We start from the raw sequence: 11,258 nt of genomic DNA on the forward strand, positions 1-11,258 counted from the left end.
GTTTTTTGGTATTTCTACTGGGGTCTTCTTTCCAAATTTTAATTAGAAGAATAGAAACTGTCTTCAGGCGCGCGCAGTGCGTGGCAGGCGGCAGTGGCGTCGGTAGCTGAGCGCGCGGGTCGCGTGGCGGTGCATGGTTTCTAGGGGCACCTGAGGTCGCCCGCTCGCCCAGCAGGCGGAGGGAGGAAGCATCGCGGAGCCGAAGAGGAGCTGGGCAAGCCTGGGTTCTCTGGGCAAAGTGACAGGACTGAGCTCAGGGGAAAACCAACATTGAAAGGATGGGCAAAGGAAGAGGAGACAGAAAGCAAGCTGAACACAACAATGAATATGAGCAACAAAGATGCAGCAGTGGGAACATGCCTGGTGAGGAGAGTGGCTCTGGATAAGGTCAGACAGACAGTCAAGAGTCAGGTCACTTACGCCTTGGAGCATCAGATGGCTTTAAGCTATGTTTAAGAAGAGCACTGTGGCCACTGCCTCGAAAACAGATTATGAGGAGGAGGAAGAATAGAAGCAAAGGAACCAGCAGCTGGGTGCTTTCCTGTTTGGACCAAGATTGAAGAACTTAGCCACCGAAATATACTTATTTTCTTCTAAACTTGAACTCTGCAGGCTATAGTTATTTTCCAGGTGAGGTGAGTTTATTGGCTCCTAAAGTGAATTCTTTGCAAGCTGCTAGTTGGACTGTCAGCAAATGGAGAATCCTTTGGACTTAGTCAAAGACAAAAGAGAGTGACCATGCTGAAGAGATTAAGACTCAGAACTACAAGACTGGTTCAGAGATTCTGCATGAGAGGAAACGATGAATGAGAAGACAGACTTTCTGTCCCCGAGAGCAACCCAAACTGAAGTCTGGGCTTTGGAGTAAAGAAAACTTTTCTCCTTCTTGCCTTTCCATTCCCTGAACTCTTCTGTCCCATTGTGGCTTCTGGGAATAAAGTCACTCCTACAGACTTCAGGGATGCAGCTGTTGCCACTGGAGATGTGTGTGGCATCTTACCTGAGCCAGGCCCTGAGGCCACATGGCCATGATGTGGGCCCCTCATGGCCTCAGCAGGAGAAGAGCACTACAGTATTGGCCTCCGCCGGGGAAGCAACTTCAAGCAGCATGGTTCCTCAGACACAGTGCCTGCCCCACCTCCTGAGAAACCATCAGAGTGCAAAGTCTGGTCACAGGCCCATCAGCAGGTGAAGCCAATCTGGAAGCTGGAGAAGAAGCACATGGGCACACTGTCAGCGGGGTTGGGCTCAGGCCTCTTGGGGGTTCCACCCCAGCCAGCCTATTTATTTTGCCCCAGCACTTTATGTAGCTCTGGGACCACAACTGTCATTGCAGGCCACAGCAGCTCCTTTTACCTGCACTCTTTCCCAGACTTGTTCAGCAATACCCTGCTGTACCGTCGCTCCAATAGTAGGCACAAGCCATACCAGCAACTGGAGTCTTTCTGCTTGCGTTCAAGCCGATCAGAAAAAAAACCTTTTTCTCTCCCTCAGAAGAGCCTCCCTGTCAGTCTCACTGCCAGTAAAACCGCTTCTTCCACGGTCTTCCCCATGGCTCAGCCCATGGCATCCTCATCCACAGATCCATACCTCTTACTGGCAGCAGCTGGGGAAAGCCCTTCAAGGAGGAGCCTGGCCTCTGTCATCTCAGGGAAGATCCCGTCTCCACTGTCCTCTTCCTACAAGCCCATGCTGAACAACAATTCCTTCATGCGGCCAAGTAGCACTAAAGTGCCTTTATCTCAGGCTATAGAGGGCCTGAAGCCAGTATCCTCACCCAAGGTCCAGCCTATCTCCTGGTGTCATTCGGGGGGTACAGGAGACTATGCTCCCCAGCCTGTTGATCATAAGGTGCCCCAAAGCACTGGCACTGTCCTAGAGCATGCCACTGCCCATATCACCCCTGCTACTCTGTCTACTCCTAGCTCCCTCAACACATCCACCACCAGTGTTGCCTCTTCCCAGTATAGCCAGAATAAATTAGCCTTGAGGACAGAGCCACATCCCTGTGGTCTGGATGACAATTCTGATTCCCAGGCTCCAGCTAAAGAAGTTTCGTTTCACAGAGGCTGTGAGGAAGTTGACTGCAAAAGGTTTTGAGAAGATACCACGGCAAGGCTACCAGTTTGAACAGTCTTGTTTTGTGAACCCCAGGCTCCAGTGGAACCTCCTCAACAGGAGCAGGCAGTGGAAATCTGTGGTGAGCCAGCAGTTTCCTCAGGAGGATGCTGGATCAGATAGGATCCTCCCTGGTGCCTCAGATGCCTTGGGGTTGGACAGTACAGTCTTCTGTACCAAAAGGATCAGCATTCACCTCCTTGCCTCACATGCCAGTGGACTCAGTTCCAGCCCCGCCTGTGGGTCTGTAGTTGACCCCCCCACCACCTGGAGAAGATAAAACTCCTCCTATTCCCTCTCCTTCCCTTCAGCCCCTTGGGGTAGCTGAAGTGGCCAACCATCTGTCTTCCATCCATCTGGACCAGCCTGGAAAGGAGAAACTTGAGGAAGGCAGGGAGCTGGGCTCACCTGCTAGGGATATTGGTTCAGCAACTAACCCCCAGCCAGACCAGGTTGAGGCTGAAGATACAGAAGAAGACCTAATAGACAGTTTGGAGGACTGCTGCAGCCATGATGGGAATGAAGAGGAGGAGGGAGACTCAGAGTGCTCCTCCTTAAGTGCTGTCTCCCCCAGCGAGTTGGTGGCGGTGATCTCTCGGAACTGTGCGGAGATTCTTACCAAACCTCATCATTTCAATCATGAGAAAGTTGTCCGACCAGCCCTTATCTACAGTCTCTTCGCCAATGTGCTCCCTACCATCTATTTTGACACTTGAGATGAAAGAGTGGAGAAACTCTCCTGGGAGCAAAGGAAGCTCCTCCGGTGGAAGATGAGCACAGTGACCCCCAACATTGTCAAGCAGACCATCGGGCGATCACACTTCAAAATCAGCAAGAGAAATGATGACTGGCTGAGCTGCTCGGGTCACCACATGAAGTCTGCTAGTTTCCAATCCATTCGAGAGCATCAGAAGCTAAACCACTTCCCAGGTTCTTTCCAGATTGGAAGGAAGGACCGACTGTGGCGGAACCTGTCTCGAATGCAGAGCCACTTTGGCAAGAAGGAGTTCAGTTTCTTCCCCCAGTCCTTTATCCTGCCCCAGGATTCCAAGCTCCTACACAAAGCCTGAGAGAGCAACAGCCGCCAAAAGTGGATTGTGAAGCCACCGGTATCAGCTCGAGGCATTGGCATCCAGGTCATTCACAAGTGGAGTCAACTCCCCAAGCGCAGGCCCCTCCTGGTACAGAGGTATTCCCCTTCCATGAAGAGCCTTGGTAACAAGTTCATGCATCTGACCAACTACAGTGTCAATAAAAAGAATACTGAGTACCAAGCCAATGCAGATGAAACCACCTGCCAAGGTCACAAATGGGCGCTGAAGGCTTTGTGGAACTACCTGAGCCAGAAGGGAGTCAATAGCGATGCCATCTGGGAGAAGATAAAGGATGTTGTTGTCAAAACCATCATCTCATCAGAGCCCTATGTCACCAACCTGCTCAAGATGTATGTGCGGCATCCCTACAGCTGCCATGAACTCTTCGGTTTCAACATCATGCTAGATGAGAACCTCAAGCCCTGGGTCCTGGAAGTTAATATTTCCCCAAGCCTCCATTCCAACTCTCAACTGGACATCAACATCAAAGGCCAGATGATCCGGGACCTTCTGAATCTGGCGGGATTTGTTCTGCCCAATGCAGAGGATATTTCCAGCTCCAGCAGCTCTGGCAGCTCCAGCAGCTCCAGCAGCTCCGGCAGCAGCCTGCCCAGCTCTCCCAGGGACAAATGTCGAATGGCACCAGAGCATTTTACAGCACAGAAGATGAAGAAAGCCTATTATCTCACTCAGAAAATTCCTGACCAGGACTTCTATGCATCTGTGCTGGATGTCCTGACACCAGATGATGTTCGGATTCTAGTCGAGATGGAGGATGAGTTTTCTCGTCGTGGTCAATTTGAATGAATTTTTCCTTCTCGAATCTCTTCTCACTATCTCCGCTTTTTTGAGCAGCCACAATATTTCAACATCCTCACCACTCAGTGGGTACAGAAGTACCATGGCAACAAGCTCAAAGGAGTAGATCTACTTCGGAGTTGGTGCTACAAAGGGTTCCACACAGGAGTCATCTCTGATTCTGCTCCACTGTGGTCTCTGCTAACATCACTTCTGACTGTCCTGAAGGATGATGGAGTGCTCAGTGCCTTCTACAAACTGGAGCCTGGCAAGCTGGGAAAGCAGAGCTCCTCCAATGGAAACCTATTTTCATCTGAAGACGGGACCACGCCCAAGCCCAAGAAGACTCAAGTTGGCCTTCCCCTTTTCCCCAGGAAACCCACTTCCTTAAAGGATAATGAGAATACCAGCACAGAGCCCAGCCCTTCCCCGAAGTTACCTGTGATCAAGTACCCTGGGCGGACTTCCAGACTTTCTGCTTCCTCAACTTCCCAGTCAATCAGTGACTCCCTCCTGGCTGCTATGAGCCCATGACTGGTCTTTACAGCCACTGCCCAGGAGCACCAGTGTCAGCTACCTCATGGGAACCAGCCTGCTGACCAGCCTGACCCCCTATCCCTCCACCTTTCCCCTCATCAGAGTATTTTTTGAAGTGGTTGCATTGCAGAGATGGGCATCTTTAGGGCTGATGGGGTGGTGGTGATGGGGAGAAGGTGAGGAAGTTTCACTCTCTGTCACCTGCCTGCCTGGCTGGCACCTCCTGTCTCTGTAGAGAAGCTGGTGACAGCCAAGCAGCCTTATAAAACAGGGTTTGGTTTCTGTAAAAAAAAAAGAAAAAAAAAGAAACTGTCTTCAACAACACATACAAAAAGAAGTGACCTGCTGTGACTTTGAAAGAAGCAATGCAGACGTTCCCAAAGAAATAGAGAAAGAGAATTCCACACCCATGGTTATGACCATGGTATTGAACAAAGTTTTGGCAATTTCACACCATCATTTATTCTTGATAAAAATTGCTTTTATGGATTTTATAACCAAAATGTTCTCATGTCTGTGAGGCATTCAGATATGGAAACAGATATGCCAGTTCCTTGGTATTTAATGGGGTCCCTGGAACTTTGCCTGCTGCCACACAAATTTTCCAAAAAATCTCTGAAATTATAGCAGTGCCACTGCTATGGGACTATGGAGACAAAGAAATGAGAATTCTGATGACTGCATCTTGGGAGTGAAATATCATGGCTCCTGCTGATTTATTTATCTTTAAAACCAGATGCTGATATGGATTCACTTAGATGGGGAAGCAACAGGTTTTGGACAATAGAATTCTCTGGTGCCAGTGATCCCTTGTAGTGTACCTACATCATACAATGAGAAGAAATATTGAAACAATTCTAAATTTCACTGGCAGCATTGGAAGGTCTATGGCACATGGAGTCTATCTCTGAAAATCAGGCATGACAAACTTCCAGTGGGGCAGAGTGGGAACAAGGACAAGGTAGAGGTCTATTTTCCCTCTTTCACTGTTGGACTCACACCATGGAAGAGTTGTATGTCATCCCTTGTCCCTCTTCTTTCTGTGTTTTGTTTTCTGTATATTGGTACATTACAGACACAGGACTCAAACATTAGGGTTCCCAAGGAGTACATATGTAAATGTCTTATAAACCTGATGACAACTTCAAAAGCATATGCTAGAATAATCCCAGGGGAATAAATGGCAAAAGTATTCAGGTCTTGTAAGGTGTAATGACTTCTTCAGGACCACCCACATGGCCAGAGGAGAAATGGGTCTGATCAAAACTGTATCTCCAAACCAGGTGAGTTGTCTACACCTGGGACACTCTGGGGACCAAATCCAGTGTGTGTTGATGTAACCATGTCCACTTGTGTATTTTTCAAGGAAAGATGGGAGATATTTGCATCTCAGTGGGTCTTTAGAAACATCTTGTGTGAGAAAGGGCTTTGGGTATGGAGTCCCCAAGGAAGTGACCTCACTTCCTTGACTGTAGAACACACAGAACTTGGAACCCTAGTAGCTAGGCACCCATGTTCCAGATAAACTCTCATTTTGCTCACTTGTGCTGAGATGGCAAGTCCAGAGCCATGAGTTCTTGTTGTCTACTCATCTTTGGATGTTTATTTCTCAGGAAAGTCCCTAATAGGTGCCTTTCCCAAGATTGGAAGTACTGTATCATTGTTGGGACTAACAACTCTGGTGATATTTCCCAAGAAGACCAGAGGTGAAACTGGAGAGGCCATGGAAGTGAGTAGAGTCTAGCCCTCTGCTCAAATTTCCATTTAGATAGCACCAGACCCTTACTGTTTTTGTCTGTGTGTGTTTATATTTGTGTCTCATATTTGTGACTCATTGTTTTTGATGTTGATCAAGCTGTGATACTATCCTTTAAATGAATGCCACCTTACATTATTCCCTCCATAACTCAGAGAGACATAACTACATATTTGAATGAGTACAAACTAGTACTTCACAAGCCCTAGTAACTATACTTCTTAGCAATCTTCTATAAACACATTAAAGAGCCTTTCTGCTCACATCAGAGTTCCTGCAATGCACACCTCAGAGAAAACTTTTGTCTCAACATAGAGAACTTTCCTATGCATAGAGTTATTTCCACTGCAAATAACCCTGTTATTCACTTAAGTGAACACTTACAATCTCATCAATAAGTCTTTCTACAAACCTCATAAAGCTCTCCTACACTCTTCAGAAGGCCCTCCCTACATGTCAGAGAGCCTACCCTACATAAAAATGAGAACCCACTCAACACCTAAGAGAATCTTTTCATCACACCTCAAACTCACTTCCCTACATGTCTAAATAAGACTCCCTACTGATACCAAGATCTTTTTCTACACACCTCAAATTCCCATTCATATACCACATAGGTATATGAACACTGCCTTCGTACATTATTGAACAACACTTAAAAAACTCAGAAAGCCTTTCCTATATATCCCAGAGAGTACTTCCTATAAATTCCAGTGAGATGTTAATTCAAACCTATTTCCCATGGTACAAACAACAACATGCCCTACTACACAACTCTTATACAACTTACTACTCAGCAAAATGCCCTTTCTACTCACCTTTGAGGGTTGGCCTAACATACTTCAGAGAAGATTCTGGATACACTGTTGAGTTGCCTTCCTAAACAATATAGGGATTTCCCCTATTATACTCAAAGTATACTCCAATTATGTCTCATTGTGTTCTACCTAGTCATATCAAATAGATTTCATTATTCATTTCTGAGGGCCCTAACTACTCAACAGAGAGCACTCCTATGCAGACAAAACCCTTCTACACCTCTCATAGATTCCTCCTCCACACTTAATACAGGCCTCCCTACATACCTCAAATAATATGCACTGCAAATCTCAGAGAACCTTCCCTTCACATTTCAGTTAGCTCTTCCTATGCACATAGTAGTCACCTCTCCACACAGCTCAGAGCCATACCTACTCATATCAAGTTCTCTTTTTGAAGAATTCAGAGGGCCATCCATACACACCTTAGACATGATTTCCACACACATTATTTATCAATCAATGATGGGACCAGAGAACCACTGCTACACACAACACACCATGCCTCTACACACATTAGAATGCCATAATCTCACTATTCAGAGGGCCCTGTTACACATCTCATAGAACCCTCCTTTCAAACACCAGTTTGTCCTCATTTAACTCAGAGATCTCTCCTTATCATAGATGTCCACAAATACACACCTCAGTTAATTCTTAATTTTTACCAATGAGCACCCACGTTATACACCTCATTCAACAGTTCTCCCTAAATATCACAGAGAGATGCCTACATAAACCTCAGAATGCCCTTTCAACAAACCTTTAATAACCCTACCTTACACATCTCTCGTAGCCCTCAAAACTAGCCAAAAATTCCTCCATATTTACCTCCAAGGGCCAAAACTACAAACCTAAAAGAACCCTGAAGATACTCTTCTGAGTGTCCTATCAAAACACCTCAACAGTTTTTTCTCTTCTATCCTCAAATATTACTCTCACCGCACCTGAGTTTATTCTTGCTACTCATATCAGAGATCTCACTATTTACTGTGGAAGTCCCTCCCTACATATCTAAGATAGCATTTGTACTAGGTCAAACAAACCTCCTATTCCCCTCAAAGGTACCTCTGCCCCACTAATATAGACCTTCCTACACAATTTTTAGAGCCCTCCAAACACACATCAGAATTCTATCCCTCTGAATTTCAATTATACTTCCCTACATACCTCAGTGAACCTACATGGCAAAGCTTAGAGTCCAGTGTACTCATCTCCATGATTACTAACTTCAGACCATACAGATCCCCTTTCCAAACTTCATGGGACCCTCTCTTCTACATCCACTTGTACTCTTTACTACATCCACTTGTAGCTCTCACTACTCACATCAAAAAAACATACAAACACAACTAACTAAACCCTTTCTACTCATCTCAGTTCACCCTATCTATACACCTGAGTGAGCCCTTCCAACTCAACTGAAAAGACCCATACACACAATTTTTGTAGCTCTCCAACACACATCATAGAACCATCATGCACACCTCATAAAGTCCATGGAACACAGCACAGAGGTCACATGTTGCCAACTTCAGAGAGACTACTCTGCATACCTTAGTTTAACCTTCATACGCAATAAAGTGTACCCTCCATACTCAATTCTATAGCAGATTCTACAGATATCAGAAAAGTCCCTACATAACTCAGTGAGTAAAACCATATTTCTTTGCAAGAAGAAACAATGTTTCTTTGCAAGTCCTCTATAAATACCTCAAAAAAACTATATACTCACCTCACAGAGGCCTCAATATACATACCTCAGAGAAAAATTTTGACTCTCCACCATGGCTTTCCCTATACTCCATAAATACCTACTCTTACTATGAACCTAACCCTAATCCTAAGCATAAACCTAAGTCCTCCCTAAATGCAACAGAGTTCTCCCTGACTCTGAAACTGACCATGACTTGGCCCTGACCCTAAACCCTAACCCTAGACCTAAACTAACCCTTACCTCATAGTACTCTCCCTTCTACACCAGTTTTTCCTCCCTACTCATTTTCCAAACTCTTAATGCTCTCCTCAAATGACCCCCCAACCACAGCTCACTGAGTTCTTACTACAATTTCCAGTGCACACACCCTGTGCAAATGTGTGAGCCATCCCAACTCACTTCAGGTGACCATAACACACACAAAAACGAGTCCTAGGACAAGCGTCATATAACCCTTTTTCAAAATTAATACACACCTCCTAACACAGCTCAACAGCTGCACACTACCAATCTTAGAGAATCCTCTCTACACATATCATAGTATGGTCAATAAACATCAATGGAAACCATCATTATATCAAGAGTAGTATCCACTTGTGTAGACAATCTCTGGTAGACATCCATATATATCTTAATGAGTACAAATCATACAAGACCTTTGTACTAACTATACTTCTATGTGGTGCTCTGTAAACACCTCAGAGAGAATTTCTACTCACCTCAGAGAACCCTCACTACACATCTCAGAGAGCTCTTTCCAGTCACCTCAGAGGTCTTTCCTATACACTGCAAAAGCCCTACTTATTCAGTTATGTGAGCCCTCCCTCTCATAGTAAGAAGTCAACTGACAAACCTTATAAATCTCCCCTAAACCTTTCAGAAGGTCCTCCCAACATACATCACAGAGACCTCCCTACACAAAGAGAACCTGTTTTAGCACCCCAGAGAACATTTACTACACATCACAAATTCATTCCACTACACATCTAAATAATTCCACCCTACTCACATCAAGAGCCCTTCCTACACACCTCAAAGTGACATCCATACACAGTTTAGAGGTGCTTTCTCCACACTTTATTGAACAGCAACCAAACAACTGATATATCCCTCCATATACATCCCAGAAAACACTCCATATAAACACCAGAGAGATGTTAATTCAAACCTCAGAATGCCCATGCTACGCACCTCAACCAGTGCTACAAACACAAAACAGATAGATCTCACTTCTATGAAAAACTCTCCCTACTCATCTCTGGGGGCTTCATGTACACACCTAAGAGAGCCCCCATCATTCTCCATTGAAAGCCCTAACAGACACTTCAGAGATTTCTTATACTATCCTCAAAAAAACCCTCCCATCAAAACACAGTTTGTTCTCCCTACACATATCAGAGATATCTCACTATTCACTTCAGGGGATCCTCCCTCCACAACTGTGTTAACATGTCTACTCAGTCATAAGGCCCACTTACACTCCCATAGATCCCTTAGCATATCAAATAGAAAACTCCCTATATACCTGTGATAGCCCTCATACACACACCAGAATGCCATCCTTATGCATTTAAAGCAGACCCCACTATACATCTTGAAGAACCTACACTACAGAGCTCAGAGTGTCTTCCATACACATCTCACCAAGTCTGACCTACATGTGACATAGGTCCCCCTTCACACTTCATAAGGTCCTCCCTTCTACATCAGATTTTCCTCCCTACTTCTCTTACAGAACTCTCAATACTCAGCTAAAGAGGCCCTCCACAAACAACTCACTGAGACCTCTCTATTCATCTCAGTACACATTCTTTATACAGCTGAGTGACCCCTCCTGACTCATCTCAGAAGGACCACCCACAAACATCATAGGGATCTCTGATACATGTCAAAGATCTCTTCTATGGAACTTATAGAAGTTCCTCTAAACAGATCAGAGTCTGCAAGCTACCAACCTCAGAGTTCTCTCTACACAACTCAAAGTAACCTTCATTCACATCAAAGAAAGCCCTCCCTACTTACTTCAACAGCAGTGTCTACACACCTCAGAGCGACTTCCCTACACAACTCAGCAAGTACAAATTAGATTCCTTTAAATGCCCTCTTTACTAACTACACTTCATTTCATGTACTCTCTAAATCCCTCAGAAAGCTCATCTATTCACCTAAGAAAGACCTCAATACATGCCTAAGGGAGTTCTTTCAATTCACAACAGAGACCTTCCATATACACCAAAAATACTGACCCCAACCTCCCATTCAACCCTAACTCTAACACTAACACTTAGCCCACGATACATACCACAGAGAGCCCTTGCTAATATTGGCAGTGACCATGACCCTTACTTTGACACATTACTAATGCTAATGATAAGTTTAATCTTAACCACATAGAACCTTCCTTTCTACATCAGTTTTCT

At 45.1% G+C, this 11,258-nt stretch overlaps 1 pseudogene across 1 annotated transcript; it reads left to right on the plus strand.

The window, feature by feature from the left end:
• Positions 1-93: 93 nt before the first annotated feature.
• Positions 94-4,824, plus strand: LOC306652652 (tubulin monoglutamylase TTLL4-like; annotated as a pseudogene). Its single transcript, XR_013766721.1, has 2 exons — positions 94-233; positions 730-4,824. The product of XR_013766721.1 is annotated as a tubulin monoglutamylase TTLL4-like (transcript).
• The last annotated feature ends 6,434 nt before the right edge of the window (positions 4,825-11,258 follow it).

This window comes from Sciurus vulgaris (genome assembly GCF_902686455.1).
Source record: "Sciurus vulgaris genome assembly, contig: HiC_scaffold_416_arrow_ctg1, whole genome shotgun sequence".
NCBI classification, from domain to species: Eukaryota; Metazoa; Chordata; class Mammalia; order Rodentia; family Sciuridae; genus Sciurus; species Sciurus vulgaris.